Source organism: Triticum dicoccoides, chromosome 1B (assembly GCF_002162155.2).
Source record: "Triticum dicoccoides isolate Atlit2015 ecotype Zavitan chromosome 1B, WEW_v2.0, whole genome shotgun sequence".
NCBI classification, from domain to species: Eukaryota; Viridiplantae; Streptophyta; class Magnoliopsida; order Poales; family Poaceae; genus Triticum; species Triticum dicoccoides.
In genome coordinates, this window is record NC_041381.1 from 254,884,555 (window position 1) to 254,900,751 (window position 16,197).

General features: G+C 39.3%; 1 long non-coding RNA gene across 2 annotated transcripts; it reads left to right on the forward strand.

Annotated features, from left to right (window-relative positions):
- The first annotated feature begins 7,672 nt into the window (after positions 1-7,672).
- On the forward strand, positions 7,673-13,070 carry LOC119304088. 2 transcript variants are annotated; one of them, XR_005148104.1, is made up of 5 exons: positions 7,673-8,140; positions 8,649-9,012; positions 9,173-9,284; positions 11,975-12,703; positions 12,935-13,070. It is a non-coding gene; the product is annotated as an uncharacterized LOC119304088 (long non-coding RNA). The 2 variants fall into 2 exon arrangements; XR_005148105.1 differs by having other exon boundaries at positions 12,946-13,070.
- The last annotated feature ends 3,127 nt before the right edge of the window (positions 13,071-16,197 follow it).

Below are 16,197 nucleotides of genomic sequence, written 5' to 3' on the forward strand. Positions count from 1 at the left end.
TTGAAGAGGAAAGGGTGATGCAGCACAGTAGCATAAGTATTTCCCTCAGTTTTGAGAACCAAGGTATCAATCCAGTAGGAGGCTACACTCAAATCCTCGTACCTGCACAAACAAATAAGAACCTTGCAACCAACGTGATAAAGGGGTTGTCAATCCCTTCACGACCACTTGCAAAAGTGAGATCTGATAGAGATAATAAGATAAAAAAATTTGGCGTTTTTATGATATAGATTGAAAAGGAAAGATTGCAAAATAAAATAGATCGGAAACTTATATGATGGAAAATAGACCCGGGGGCCATAGGTTTCACTAGTGGCTTCTCTCAAGATAGCATAAGTATTACGGTGGGTGAACAAATTACTGTCGACCAATTGATAGAAAAGTGCATAGTTATGAGAATATCTAGGCATGATCATGTATATAGGAATCACGTCCGCGACAAGTAGATCAAAATGATTCTGCATCGACTACTAATACTCCAGACATCCACCGCTATCCAGCAAGCATCTAGAGTATTAAGATCATAAGAACAGAGTAACACATTAGGCAAGATGACATGATGTACAGGGATAAACTCAAGCAATATAATATAAACCCCATCTTTTTATCCTCGATGGCAACAGTACAATACGTGCCTTGCTGCCCCTGCTGTCACTGGGACAGGACATCGCAAGATTGAACCCAAAGCTAAGCACTTATCCCATTGCAAGAAAGGTCAATCTAGTAGGCCAAACCAAACTGATAATTCGAAGAGACTTGCAAAGATAACAAATCATACATAAAAGAATTCAGAGGAGATTCAAATATTGTTCATAGATAATCTTGATCATAAACCCACAGTTCATCGGATCTTGACAAACACACCGCAAAAAGAATTACATCGAATAGATCTCCAAGAAGATCGAGGAGAACTTTGTATTGAGATCCAAAGAGAAAGAAGAAGCCATCTAGCTAATAACTATGGACCCGAAGGTCTGAGTAAACTGCTCACAATTCATCGGAGAGGCTATGGTGTTGATGTAGAAGCCCTCCGTGATTGATTCCCCCTCCAGCGGAGCGCCGGAAAAGGCCTCAAGATGGGATCCCATGGGTACAGAAGGTTGCGGCGGTGGAAATAGGGTTTTGTGGCGCTCCTGGATGTTTTCAGGGTATGTGAGTATACATAGGTGAAAGAAGTCGGTCAGGGGAGCCACAAGGGGCCCACGAGGGTGGGGGCGCGCCTACCCCCCTGGGCGCGCCCTCCTGCCTCGTGGCCTCCTTGTTTCTTTCATGACGTCCACTCCAAGTCTCCTGGATTGCGTTTGTTCAAAAAATAACTCTCCCGAAGGTTTCATTCCGTTTGGACTCTGTTTGATATTCCTTTTCTGCGAAACACTGAAATAAGCAAAAAAAATAGCAATTTGGACTAGGCCTCCAGTTAATAGGTTAGTCCCAAAAATAATATAAAAGTGTATAATAAAGCCCATTAAACATCCAAAACAGATAATATAATAGCATGGAACAATCAAAAATTATAGATACGTTGGAGACGTATCAGCATACCACGCACACCACCACCACAACATGAGCCCGGTCTGGTTGGTAAGTCGTTGGGTGCTACCATTCGAGAATACAAAAGGAATCTTTTTTAAAATTGGCGAATGAATCTATATGTAGTACAATGCCCGTATTTTCCTTGCAAATAACTGGTCATTCCAAAAGGCATGGTAATTGATTTATGACGAGTTCTTGAATTAGAGTGAGTTTGTGATATAGTGATCTCAACGTGGATTTCACATTTCTAGGTATCCACAATAAGTTTTTCATTGCACATTCAAATTTGAAAGACGAACGGTATGGTGGTGAGGAAACTTTGTATGTATTCAAGCATATGACCACACACACGCAAATACAACAACAATCCAGTAAGTATAGTGCATCTATTTTTCTAAACCATGAATGTATGACACGAATTGAAAAATAAAATGTAAGCCATGCATGATCCTCAATTCAAATAATATTTGTTGGACCGTGAAAATGATATGCATATGAATGAGAGAAATGAAATAGATGAAATATTCTTTAGGCAAGCACCTATCCTCAAGAATAATTATCCGGTTGAAACTTTGGGAGACACTCTTCCACCTAAGAGTGATCCTGTGTTTGAATTAAAGAAATTTCCTAAAACTTCGAAATATGCTTATCTAGATGAAAAGAAAATATATCCTATTATTATCAATGTTAACCTTTTAGTGCAATAGAAAAGAGACAATTGAAAAAATTGCAAAAGCATCGTGCTGCAATTGGATATACTATTGATGATCTTAAGGGAATTAGCCCTACTCTGTGTCAGCATAAAATTAATATGGAACCTGATGCTAAACCAGTTGTTGATCATCAACGTCGCTTGAATCCTAAAATGAAGGATATGGTAAGAACTGAAATATTAAAGCTTAAGGAGGCATGTATAATTTATCCTATAGCTGATAGTAGATGGGTAAGTCATGTTCATTATGTCCCTAAGAAAGGTGGCATCACCGTTGTTCCTCATGATAAAAACGAACTTATCCCACAAAGAATTATAATCGGTTATAGGATGGTAAGTCACTTCAGGAAATTAAATAAAGCTACTAGAAAAGATTATTAACCCTTGCCTTTCATTTATCAAATGTTAGAAATATTATCTAAGAACCCTCATTTCTGCTTCCTAGATGGCTATTATGGTTTTCTCGAATACTTATATCACAAGAAGATCATGTGAAAACTATGTTTACTTGTCCTTTTGGAACTTATGCATATAGACGCATGCCATTTGGTTTATGCAATGCACCTGCCACCTTTCAAAGATGTATGACTGCTATATTCTCTGATTTGTATGAGAAAATTGTTGAGGTATTCATGGATGAGTTCCCATTTATGGAACATCTTTTGGTGAGTACTTGAGCATTCTTGAAAAAGTTTTGCAGAGATGTGAGGAGACTAATCTTGTCTTGAATTGGGAGAAGTGCCACTTCATGGTAAACGAAGGTATACTCCTTGGTCATAAATTTCTGAAAGAGGCACAGAAGTAGATAAAGCTAAAGTTGATGCAATTAAGAAAATGCGAGGTCCTAAAGATATTAAAGGTATAATAAGTTCCATTGGTCAAGCTAGTTTCTATAGAAGATTTGTCAAGGACTTTTCTAAAATTTCCAGGCCTCTTACTAATCTCCTAAAAAAATATGTTCCATTTGTTTTTGAAGATGATTATGTGGAAGCCTTTGAAATACTTAAGAAAGCTTTAATAATTTCACCTATTGTTCAACCACCTGCTTGGAACTTACCCTTTGAAATTATGTCTGATGCTAGTGACTATGCTATTGGTGCTGTTCTAGGCATAAGAGTTGGTAAGAAATTAAATGTTCTAGCAAGACATTGGATAGTGCTCAAAGAAATTATGCTACTACTCAGAAAGAATTTCAAGCAGTTGTGTTTGCATGTATAAGTTCAGACCTTATATTGTTGGCTCTAAAGTTACTATTAACATGGATCAGGCTGCATTGAAATACCTCATGGAAAAGAAAGATGCTAAACCAAGATTGATTAGGTGGGTTTTTTTTATTACAAGAGTTTGATTTGCATATTGTTGATATAAAAGGAGCTAAAAATACTATAGTAGATAACTTGTCTAGAATGGAAAATGTTCTTCATGACCCACTACCTATTGATGATAGTTTTCCTGAAGAGCAATTAGTTGTTATAAACGCTTCTACTTCTCATGATAACCCTCGGTATGCAGATTACGCTAATTTCATTGTTGCTAAATACACACCACCTAATTACACATACCAACAAAAGAAAAAGTTCTTCTTTGATTTAAGACATTACTTTTGGTATGACCCACATCTATATAAAGAAGGAGTAGATGGTATTATTAGACAAGTACCTGAGCAGAACCAGGAATGGATCAGTAGGAAGTCTCACTCTAAGCCATACGGAGGACACCATGCATGAGATAAAATTACAAACAAGGTATTACAATCTGGTTTTTATTGGCCTACTCTCTTCAAGGATGCATGTATACTTGCGATGAATGTTAGAGAACTGGTAATATTGGTAGATGTCAAGAAATACTTATGAATTATTCACTTGTTATCGAACCTTTTGATGTTTAGGGTTTTTATTCTCTGGGACCTTTTCCTTCCTCTAATGGGTACTCATACTTTAGTTGTTGTTGATTATGTTACTAAGTGGGTGGAAGCAATTACAACTAGTAGTGTTGATCATAACACTTCTATTAAAATGCTTAAAGAAGTTATTTTTCTGAGGTTTGGAGTCCCTAGATATTTAATGACCAATGGTGGTTCACATTTTATTCATGGTGCATTCAGTAAAATCTTACCTAAATATGATATAAACTATAGAACTGCATCACCTTATCACCCTTAGTCTAGTGGGCAAGTTAAATTGAGAAATAGAGAAATAAAATTAATCTTGCAAAAGAATATTAATAGATCTAAAAGGAATTGGTCTAAGACACTAGATGAGGCATTATTGGCATATAGAACTACTTATTAATATCTATGGGTATGTTCCCATATAAAATGGTCTATGGTAAAGCATGGCATTTACCTCTTGAGTAGGAACATAAATCTTATTGGGCAATTAAAGAAATTAGCTATGATTTTAAACTTGCCGGTGACAAGAGGTTATTTGATATTGGTTCTCTGGATGAATGGAGAAAGCAAGCTTATGAAAATGCTAAGTTGTTTAAAGAGAAAGTTAAAAGATGGCATGATAAAAGAATTCAGAAATGAGCATTTAATGTGGGTGATAAAGTTCTATTGTACGATTCTCGTCTTAGAATTTTGTTAGGTAAACTTCCCTCCAAATGGGAACGGCCCTATGTCATTGAAGAAGTTTACCGTTCCGAAGCCATCAAGATCAACAATGCTAAAGGAACTAGTCAGAAGGTTGTCAATGGGCAAAGAATTAAATATTATATTTAGGTACCCCCATTAACGTTGAAACCAATATTATTCAAGTAATTACCCATGAGGAATGTCTAAATAAAACATTCCGGAGCACTCCAGAACCCTAAAAAAATGAATAGGTATGTGATACGTTAAGTAAACCGACTCTAAACAATCCATAAAAATATTTTTGTTCATTTTGGAAATATAAAAAATTGGGAAAACAAGAAATAGCCGGGAAAGTGCATGTGGGGGCCACAAGCTCGGGTGCCGCACCCTACCCCCTTGGGCATGCCACCGAGGCGTGTGGGGCCCTTGTGAGCTTTCTGAACTCCGTATTCCTCCCGTGTACTTGTCCTGCAAGGGAAAAAATCATTATATATATGATCCGCTGTTTTGACCCCCGTATTGCAAGTTTCTCCTCCATTCTTGTTTCGGGCTATTTTCTGTCAGGATTTCAAGGTCCAGGTCATCATGTCATCATAGGATTCCGATGGGGAGAGTAATGTCTATTATCTTGAGGATACTTCCAATCCCTATGATGAAACTAAAGATTATGATTGGGGCACGGATGAAGATGAAGACGCTCATTTGAAGAGGTTAGATCATTCTAGCAAGAATAAGGAAGACTTTTCGCTACCCCCGCCAGAAAAAATGGAGGAAATTGAATTCAAGAAATCAAGCCTACTGGATACGGTGAAACCTTCTAATATCAATTAACCCTTATCGCCATATGCAGGCAGACGTCGCTTCAACTTCTTCTGCTAAGATTGATCCATTGGTTGATGGTGCGCTTACTGTTACGAGCAAGATTCATAAAGAAACATGGACCTTAAAGATCAAGTCAATAAGCTTGAAGAGGAGAATTATATCCTCAAAGGAATCATCGCCAAGAACATTGCACCACCACCACCAAAGAAGGAAACTTGGGTACACGGGTATGGGCACCACCCTTGGCTTGTTCCAAGCTTGGGGGAGGTGCCCCAGTATCGTATCACCATCACTTTTTATTACCATATGTCTTAGTTTGAGCCTTAGTTATTTCATGATCTCGAATAAAGGTATAACTATCAAGTAGTTTGAGTGTTTCTTCCATTTTCAGTGCTATCTTTGTAATCATGCTTGAAAGTTATAATAAAGAGTAGTTCGAGTTGGAATGTTCCTTTACTTTTATTCTTTTGCCTAGATCACAATAATAATAATAATAATAATAATAATAATAATAATAATAATAATAATAATAATAATAATAATATGATAATCCCACGGGGAGTAATAACTTCACATAAAAGAAGTGTTACTGATAAAATTTATTGGAAGTTAGCAAACATAACATTGGTCATCGATGCAATTCATGAAAGAATACAAGAGAGATTTGACATATAAATTTACGATCCTGGAAATCTTTTATAATTGTGAGCCCCCATTAATTATTTTCAAGTTTGATCAAATAGTTGATGTTGTACAAGGAAGACAACATAATGAGATATGTTCGCTTATATTCATGTAGAAGTTATATTGTCATGGATCCTCTAACACGTGGTGCTTGCCCATAATCTCTTGCTAGCCAAAACTTCGTACTAAGTAAAGATAGTACTTGTGCATCCAAAAACCCTTAAACCTAGTTTCTTGTCATGAGAGTCCACCATATGTACCTACGGATTGAATAAGATCCTTAAAGTAAATTTTCATCGGTAGAAAAGGCAATAAAATTGCTCCTAAATATGTATGATCTTTTATTGCAATGGAAAGTAAACTTTGTATGAACTTGAAATGGGAAATAAATAAAAGTGACAGACTGCATAATAAAGCTTGCTATCACAAGGGGTAATATAAAGTGACGTTCCTTTGCGTTAAGAGCTTGCACATCCAAATGAAAAGGCGCATGACAACCTCTGCTTCCTTCTGTGAAGGGCCTATCTTTTACTTTTCAATCTTTACTTGTATGCATGAGTCAAAGTATTTATGTTTATTCCAACCTTAATTATTCTTCACTTGGCAAGTATTATGTGGAAGGGAAAGATCCACGCACATATATCCAGTTGGATGTAAGTGACCATGAGTTATTATTGTTGACATTATCCCTGAGATAAACGAGTTGGGTGGTCAAACATTAAATTGGCATTTGAATTTCATTTCTAAAATTCCTGACAAATAATTCGATCAAAAACTATGATAGGAGGTAACGTGAGACCCCGAAAGTCAGAAGAAAATAATGCCAAAAGAAATATAATTCAAATTTGGTTTTATTCGGAATTTTAAAAAAAATGATTTTATAAAGTTTTTAATTTGCCTCTGAAAAATAGTTCATCATTTAGGATTTATTTTTCTGATCATTTCGATATATATATATATATATATAGGACAGGGCTATTTTGTTACTTGTAACATAATATTATTGTGTTACCCTCACGCCCTATAGGGTGCGGCCGGCCCAAAAGAAGAAAACTACCCTGATCCCCCCACAGATCCTTCTTACCACCTCCTCCTCCCTGTGCCCACCGCCGCCCGACCTCCTCCCCACCGCGCCGCTACCCGGCCTCCTCCCAGCGCTCCGCCGGCCGGCCTCCTCCCAGCGAACCTCCGGCCGGCCTCCTCCCAGCGCGCCTCCGGCCGGCCTCCTCCCCCCCGCGCCCCTGAGCGGCCACCTCCCCACCGCGCCACTGGCTGGCCTCCTCCCCCAGCGCGCCTCCGGTCGGCCTCCTCCCAGCGCGCCTCCGGCCGGCCTCCTCCCACCGTGCCTCTGGCCGGCCTCCTCCCCACCGCGCTGTCGTCCGGCCTCCTCCCCACCGCGCCGTCGCCCGGCCTTCTCCTTGAGCGCGCTGCCGCCCGGCCCTCTCCCCATCGCTGGCAGCGTCTCCATTCTGCTCCGGCCGCCTCTCTCCCTCCGACCACCATGGCTCCAACCTCTCGCATCTCGCACTGCCCTCATGTCGTTGGAGCACCCTGCCCGTTCACAGCCACCACTTTCAGGCCGTTCAACGCCACCACCCAAAGCGGTTCACCATAGCAGAACCCTGGATCCCGCTGCCACCATGTCTCTGTCCTGCTGCAGCATGGCTCAGCTACTGCACTTGGTGGAGGGAAGAGCCTTTCCCCTGCGGAATGCAAGTGTTCATGAGGTAGGAGCGGAGAAGGAAGATGGAATCTGCTGGCTACGGTGGAGGTACCAGACTTTGATATGATGATGCTTACTGACAGAAGTGAAGGTCAGGTTCCCACCATTTTAAACTCCCTCGCTTACCAAATAGATTTCATTTAGGATTTTTTGTCAGTAAGGCTGTAAGCAATCTGGAGATCCCTAGTAAGCCACTGTATGTTTCTTTATACAATCCCAAATGGATTATATAGCTCCTTATAACAGAATAAATATTCTGGAAAAAGCTCAAATACTATCATACGGTCAGTTCAAAAAAAATCTGACGAGCACTTGCAATGCTCATAGTTTTTGCAGAAAAGATTTCAAAAACTCGGGTTCACCGATTTAATGAATTGCTATAAGTTCAAATTTTCTAATAACTACAGTTCTGGTTGAGGAATTTAGGTAGTTTATTTTTCTAACCCCCAATTGTCTATAGTTCATTAGTTCATTGTCACTACACACATTGTTTATACAAACTTAAAGTTCAGAGGGGTGGTTGTATTTAGTACTATAAATTGGACTATTTAAGTCCAAATGTTTACTTTGCATGATGGAAAAAATTGTGTATCGTGTAGTTCCTCCACTACAGCCACTGCGGCCCACAACAGCCCTTGGTGGTGGAGTTCGTCGCGTCCATCAGTCCAACCCCATGGCTTCAGGGCATCCAAGTTTCGTCGCGGCCATCAGTTCGGACACCTGTGTCACTGCGTGTGTTGCACTCACGGCCATTTGTGTCACAGCGTGCTCTGTCACCGGCCTCCAGTGCACCGGGACCCCTGCCGCACTCCTTCCTCTCCCTGAAGCCGCTCGTGCCCTCCCAGGCTTGATATCCTGCTACAGCGATGAGCTCATGTACATCGCCGAAGTTCCATACCCACTCAACGGCACCAGCACGAGGAGCGTGCCTCAAGGTCAAGTATGCAGACGCATGCAGAGGAGGTATCCATCTCTCTCTCTTCCTGCTCCTATGCTTTATTTGTACTAAGCTTTTGTGAAGATCCGTAAATGCACATGTTTCTTATAATCTTTACATGCACACTCTTTCTATTTTGTCCCTCGCGTAGTCACTTTGCCTTTTGATGCTTAAATGCACCTTCAGTGCAGGTTGTCCGATGCGCCAAGTATTGCCAGCAGCGATGCCTGCTTACGTCTTCCTCGTGTGATTCGCCAAGGCCGTGTACTCCTCCTGAGATAAGAAGAGCGATAAGGAGGTAAAAGGAACACCAGATTTTCACCAATTCTGCAGATGTAGTACGTATTTTCCATTTTGCCAAAACAGTTAGCCTATGTGCTGATGTTTCTCTCGTCTTCTCTTGGAAGTATTTGTCTAGATGGAGAGCACGGTATTTTTTCGTGGAGCTGGTGCTGCTGCAGTACGACCTAGTCCAGTCTAGGCCCTCCATGGTTGTTGTTGTTATTTCGGCAACTAGGCTGACCCCCGAAGAAGACCCCTATGTGGACTAACAATCTAAATTATAGTATGTGTTCTTTATTTATAATTGAAGTTCAAAAATATCATTGGCAGGGGTACAGAAATGATTATAGTCGTTACAGCAAAAAAAAGTGCAGAAACTTAAAGAACAAAATTATTGGTACACATAAACAAATTGGATTTATGTGTTATGTAGTATTGGTACTTAAAAACAAAAGTTTAGATTTCAAACTTTCAATAGTTTAGTACTACGTAGAAAGGAACATAAGTCCTCCCCCACTGCCGCCATGGCCGTTCGACGCCATCACGGCAGGCCGTTCGACGCCACCACCGCATGCCATTCATTGCAGCAGCACCCTGGATCCGCCCGGCTCCCTTTCCCAGCGCGCCGCCGCCGACCGGCTCCCTCCCCTAGAGCGTCACTGCGGCCCCAGCCCCACTTCCTTGCCGTGGCACAGCGTCGTCGACTGCGCCCTTCCCCATCTTCCGCCTAGTGCCTCATGGTGGAATCACAAAGACAGCTGATGTTGCTATTTCTTTTTGCTGACGCTCATTCAAATCTCATGCTACTGATGTGCTAAATTTGATGTTCTATAGTTTCTTGTCGAAATGCCTATGAGAAGCAAAAATATTTTGATGAAATTTGATGTTGTTATTCCTATGTTCTAGCAGTTTTTGTGTATGTTGTAATTTTCCTCTGTCAATCCAAAAAAGCAGTAGTTTAGCACGAAAAATAGTTTTTTTCTCTTCTTATTACACAACAGAAAAGGTATTTGTCTCCAACTAGCATTAAGAGTTCAAAGTACACAAAGGAAAAATGTTCAATTTTCAAAACTTTAGGAGTTCAAAGTACACAAGAACATAAGTCCACTATGCTTTGTGTTAGATATCTGAGGGGAACTTCATTTTTTTTTCAGTTCAACTTTTGAATTGTTTCAGTTCGTCTACATCCCGGTCGTCCTGAGCTGGAGAATTGTTGCTACTGTTTATGTGTTTGCAACTGTGATTGATGCACTACATTTCAATTTCGCATGTAGTTCAAAGATCGTAAGGGCTTTGGAGCTTCATTTTTACATTTCATCTTTTGAATGCTATTCGGGTCATGTACTTCCCAATCGCAATGTCCATATTGTAGATAATATTTGCATTGTCTTAAATTTTTGAAAACAAGTTTCAATACAAGAAAAATGGGTTATTCAGTTCATCCACATGAAAACCCCCTAAACAAAAACTATCGCTAATCCAATTAGCTGAGGATGGGCAACATATATTTAAGCAAGCATTTATACCATGTTACAAAAAAAATTCCCTCTGTTCCATAGAAGATTTTGTGTTTTTTTGATATATTTTAGAAAAAGAAGTGTACACGCAGTAGCTTGGCATTTGATAATTGTTTGCAACCCGTACTTTAATTGATGATTATGTAATTGCATTAGGGCGTTACCGTAGGTCTAATAGTCTAGTATGTATTTGATAATTGTTTGGGGTGCCTAGTCTGGCAAGAGTTTTCATGTAGTGAAGATTTCAGCAGTAAACTATGCAAACAATTTAAAAGTACTCAAGTCCAACTTGCAAACCAGTAGCAGTCCTATAGTGTAGCATGCATCAAATTCAAAAATAGCAAAACTGACTTGAAACAAATTCTCATCTGGTTGTTTATTTCGTAGCTCATCGTTTCTAATACAAGCCAATGATTCTATTCTAATCTAGTTGTTTATTTTGTAGCTCGCTATTTCTAATGTAATGTTAGAAGTCCACTAGATGAAAAATTCTCTGTGTTAGCTAGATCAGTACTAGTGCTCAGCAGTACGACAAGTAGTAGTACTGATCAGTACGACTTGCACAAAATACTAGTACTGATCAGTAATATTCTTAATATTAAAAGTAACATCCATATAAGAAAAATGCTTCTATTCTAACACATTTTTTTTGGAAAAAAGATCACTAGTACTGATGAGTCGTACTGACAAGGATGTCGTTCTACAATTCTGATGAGTCGTACTAACAAGGACATAATTATTGTACAAACGGAAAAAACAAAATGTTTTATAAAGGAATTTGCTTGAAGTTCAATTACTATGGTCTAAAAAATTCAATTACATCGCTAGTGCATTCAGAATTGCTAATTTTTTGAAAAATGAAGTTCCTGTTTCAGGATTATGTAAGTTCAAAAATATTGTATGATGTGTGTGCCATAGTTATCTGAACTTTGATTCTGACTAATATTCCGTTACAGCACTACTGCATATTCACTTCTGATTGCTTCTTGCTGCCACTATTTTTATCATGATTTTATGTGTCCACCCAGGAGTGTTTTTATTCGTAGGAAAATGAACCAAAAACAGAGGTTGCTACTAGTGTTTGGAAATTATAATTACTAGAACTATTATTTCTCACCCTTTTAATTGCTAGCTAATTCTTGTAAAAAGTAGTGGTTAATCTTGCTAATTACTTTGATGTGATGCCTAGGTGATCAGTCCAGCTCCTGCAACCAACACAGGTCGTTGCCCCTTTTGCCACAACGGCAGCAGCACAAACATTAGTGTGGTCGTCCTCAACCAGTTCCTCACGCAGCCTCCACGCAAGCCCTGCTCATGTATGCTTACACCAAAAGTACACCTCTTGCTACTCTCCTTGTACTTGCACTTGCTTATTTTCTAAGCAATAATTCCTATTGCTTCCTCTTGGGGGAAGGGATCCCATGTTAAAGCTATCTTGGTGCTCACCCACTGTTTATATTCATCAGCATAGTGTACGAAACATATGAAAACCATTCTGGCTTCGGAGAAAATATAACCAGTACATGTGCAATTGCTTGAGAAGTTCCCTTATGAAAGTTCCTTGTAAACAAACCACATGAAAGCTCATCGAGAATTACTTTGTAAGTTCAAACGGCTATAGGAAAACTTTGTAGGTTCAGATGGGTATAGAAAACTTCGTAAGTTCAAAATGGGCACGCCTAACAGTGCACGAATAAATAAACTATAAACCCAACAAAGTCCATGTTGGTCGGTCTACAGTGTGTTGTCTAGAAAGTTGTTGGCCTTGGAGGCCGACACTGGCTGATCATCTACCTTCCAATTATTATTAGGCATATACCACTGAAACTGCAGGTCACGCCCTCCTCCCGCTGTAGGTCGCGCCCTCCTCCCGCATAGCCTATTGGTTGGCGCACCATGACCCCTCCTCATATTTTTGGTACGAATTTGATGAATCTTCTTGATGCTCTGTTCTTATTCATCTATAGATTTCTCCTCATATTGATTGTTTGTATTTCTTGTACTGGTTTTGTTCTTGCATGTATGTATCAGTTTGATGTTTTGAGATAGCTCAGATTAGTTCCAACCGTGAAGATTGACATGCATATTTGGGGATAGATTTTCAGGTACTAGTTTGGCACTATATCTGACCCGTACTAAAATATTTCAGCAATTCAACAGGGGCGTGGGGTTCAGTTTGACGGTGACGACCCAGGCAGCCGGCCTTCGCATAACGAACTGGTGCAGTTTGATCTTGTGTGAATTGGAAATCCCCTGATGCTGAGTGTGTCAGTACAATCCTACGCTACAAGGCACGCATACATCCACTTCACGTGTTAGTCAATAGTATTGTGCATTTTCTTGGTACCTTTGCTACTCTAGCCAAAAATATTTTGTTGTTCACTTTCCTGTGTTTTGTTGAATAATTCTCATGTTGTCTTTTCTGTGAGCTACAAAATCACAGTGCTTAAAATACCGATGTGTGCGTCATAATTGAATTAAAGAGTTACAAGAGAAAGTACCCATGTTTCATTACTTTGAGCAGTACAAGTACACCTTTCTGATAGTATAGTGCAGGCCCTGCACGAATGGCGCAGTGGTAGATGCTTGGTGAAGTCCGTTATAGCTTGATGTTTACTCTGAGGGAGTTCATGTCGAACTGCGCTTCAACTATGCATGATGCTTTTTTCGGAGAAAGAAACTATGGAAGGTTCAAATTATCTTGATAGTTCAATCACTGCAAAATGAGGAGTTCTGAGGGTTACATAAAACCTTTCTATAAAAAAATAGAGTAGGACAAGTAATGATCATACTTGTCATCATGCTTTTAGCTAAAATAGTGTATGATTGAAACTCGGTTCCATTTAGATCACTAATTACTATAAAGGAGATTTGAAGTTTCATCCACATCATGTTCTTGCATCAAGTGGCACTGTTTGATGTACCACTGAATTGCAGTTTGGTTCAGTTCTTATTCCAGTGACCAAGTTAGATCAATTTTTATTTTGTGTTCAATTCAGTTCAGTCTTCTGCCCCGCATATAAGTTCACCTATTTTATGCTAAAATAGGTTCATTTTGTTCCCTGTAGGATCTTGCCATGATTACCTTTGTGAAACCTATACACTCAACACTCATATCTATGTACTGAGAACCAAATTTCTTTTTATAATGAGCTTTACTTTCATACTGAAATTTCTCTTCAGAAGCATTCACGGTCAAAAATAGCGGCAACCTCCGTTCAAGTTGAGCAATTGTCACCGTCCAAGTAAAGCACTAGGCACCTTCCAAGTTGATCAATCATATGGGGGTACATAGCAGTGGGACATCGAGCTTCTGCACGGCAGGTCCATCCTTGAAGCGCAAGACTTTTTGTCTTTCATTGCTCATAAAGTGTACTGATTGTTTGTTTTGAGTGGTACTGGTTTTGCCCAGTTTTAAGCTTTGGGACGGTTCAAATTTTGTTGGAGCATCGGTTTGCTGCTATGAGTTTTGTGTAATTTGGTGGTACACATTGGTTTTACAGTATTCAAGTGATTTCAAAATGAAACTCATCATTATGCAAACAAATTTGGTAGCAGTAAAGTCAGAGGAAAAAAACAAATTAAATTAAAAAACACAACAAGTTCACAATTAAAAAAGTTGTAAGTTCAACATGATGTCCCAGATAAGTTTGAGAAAAAAAGCACAAACAAAAAAGAAACCCACACAGAAAAATTCAAATGGTAAAAGTTCAAGTCGTAAAATGAGAGAAGTCCAGAACATTGCTGAAAAAATTGTTGAGCTAAAAAAACACACAAAACATTCGTCCTTTTGAAGAAAAATGTCGTTCAAAACATAGCAAGTCTAGTACGTAAAAAACACGCTCAGTACAAAATCATACAGGTATCCATTCAAGTACTCTTTTTTTTGAACCATCCAAAACTACTATAAAAAATACCTCAGTACAAACACATACAACATAGTAAGTCTAGTACGTAAAAAACACGCTCAGTACAAAATCATACAGGTATCCATTCAAGTACTCTTTTTTTTAACCATCCAAAACTACTATAAAAAATACCTCAGTACAAACACATACGTACATCAATACAAGTACTCTGTTTTAGACAGGAAAAAACAACACGATGGGTTTCACCTTATTCAAAATTACTCTTAGACAGTTGCGAACTAGAGAAAATGTTCAACCTGACTAAGTTTCGCATTTTCGATACCTATCCAACGATATATTATTTGCCTCATTTCGACAAACTTTTTAAAAAATCGCATTCAAAATCAAATTTGACTGTATTCAAATTCGTTTTTAAACCATAAGGAATTAGAAAAACATTTCTATAAGAAAACGCTGCGCATTTTCCATAGCTTTCCAACGCTGTATCATTTGCGTCAATCAGACAAACCGTTTTAAAAAAAAACGCGAAAATAAGTTTCACCCAAAAATGGCAAACCGTATGGATTGCTGCATCAATGGTTACTATCACAAAACACAAAAACATTTCTTGGAGAAGAAAATTCAGCCAATTCAAGTATATAAACCATGCAAGTTCGGTGATGATGACACATCGAAACACATTTTAAACTAAACCTAAAAGTTACATTTCTACAAGTTCAAGTGATCAGCCCCCTGAACATTCCTGATTGTGAAAAATAGCTCAGTACAAACACATACATATATCAGTATGAGTACTTTGTTTATCAAAGGGGAAAACAACAGGATGTGTCTTGCCGTATGAAAACTTTTTAAATAAATTCAAAGTAAAGTCTAGTATGTGGAAACATGCTTAGTACAAAATCATATAGACATCCGTTCAAGTACTTTTTTTGGAACCATTCAAAACTACTGTGAAAAATATCTCAGTACAAACACACAAATATATCAGTACGAGTACTCTGTTTTTTTTAAGAAAAAACACCATGATGGGTCTCACCGTAATCCAAATTACTCTTCAACGGCCGCAAATATGAGAAAACGTCCAACATGTCTAAGTTTCACATTTTCGATAGCTATCCAACGGTATATAATATTTTCACGTTTCTCTATTTTGTTTTACCTTCTGTGAGAAACTTATATATGAAAAATGCCTTTTAACGGAATCCTATCGCCCCAGCCCAGAACCGCTCCCCCTCGCACCGAATTGTATCGGATCGGGCATCCGATCCGGTCTTCCCCTCGCCTCTCTCGCTGAAACCTTCTTCATTCTCTCTCTCTACTTCCTTTCCGAGTTTGCCGGACTCCGCCGCTGCTTCGATTTCCTTCCGATCCTCTGCCGCCCCCTTCCCCATGGCACCTCCCCAATAAAGTGCCCCCTCCACGCACCCGAACCCCCCTAAACCCCCTCTCTCCACGTGCCACCTCATTGTCGTTCCCCCACTGTCGCCACCTCCCTAAGCTCTCGTCGCCGCCCACACTCACCCCCGAGCTCTGCCTCACCACC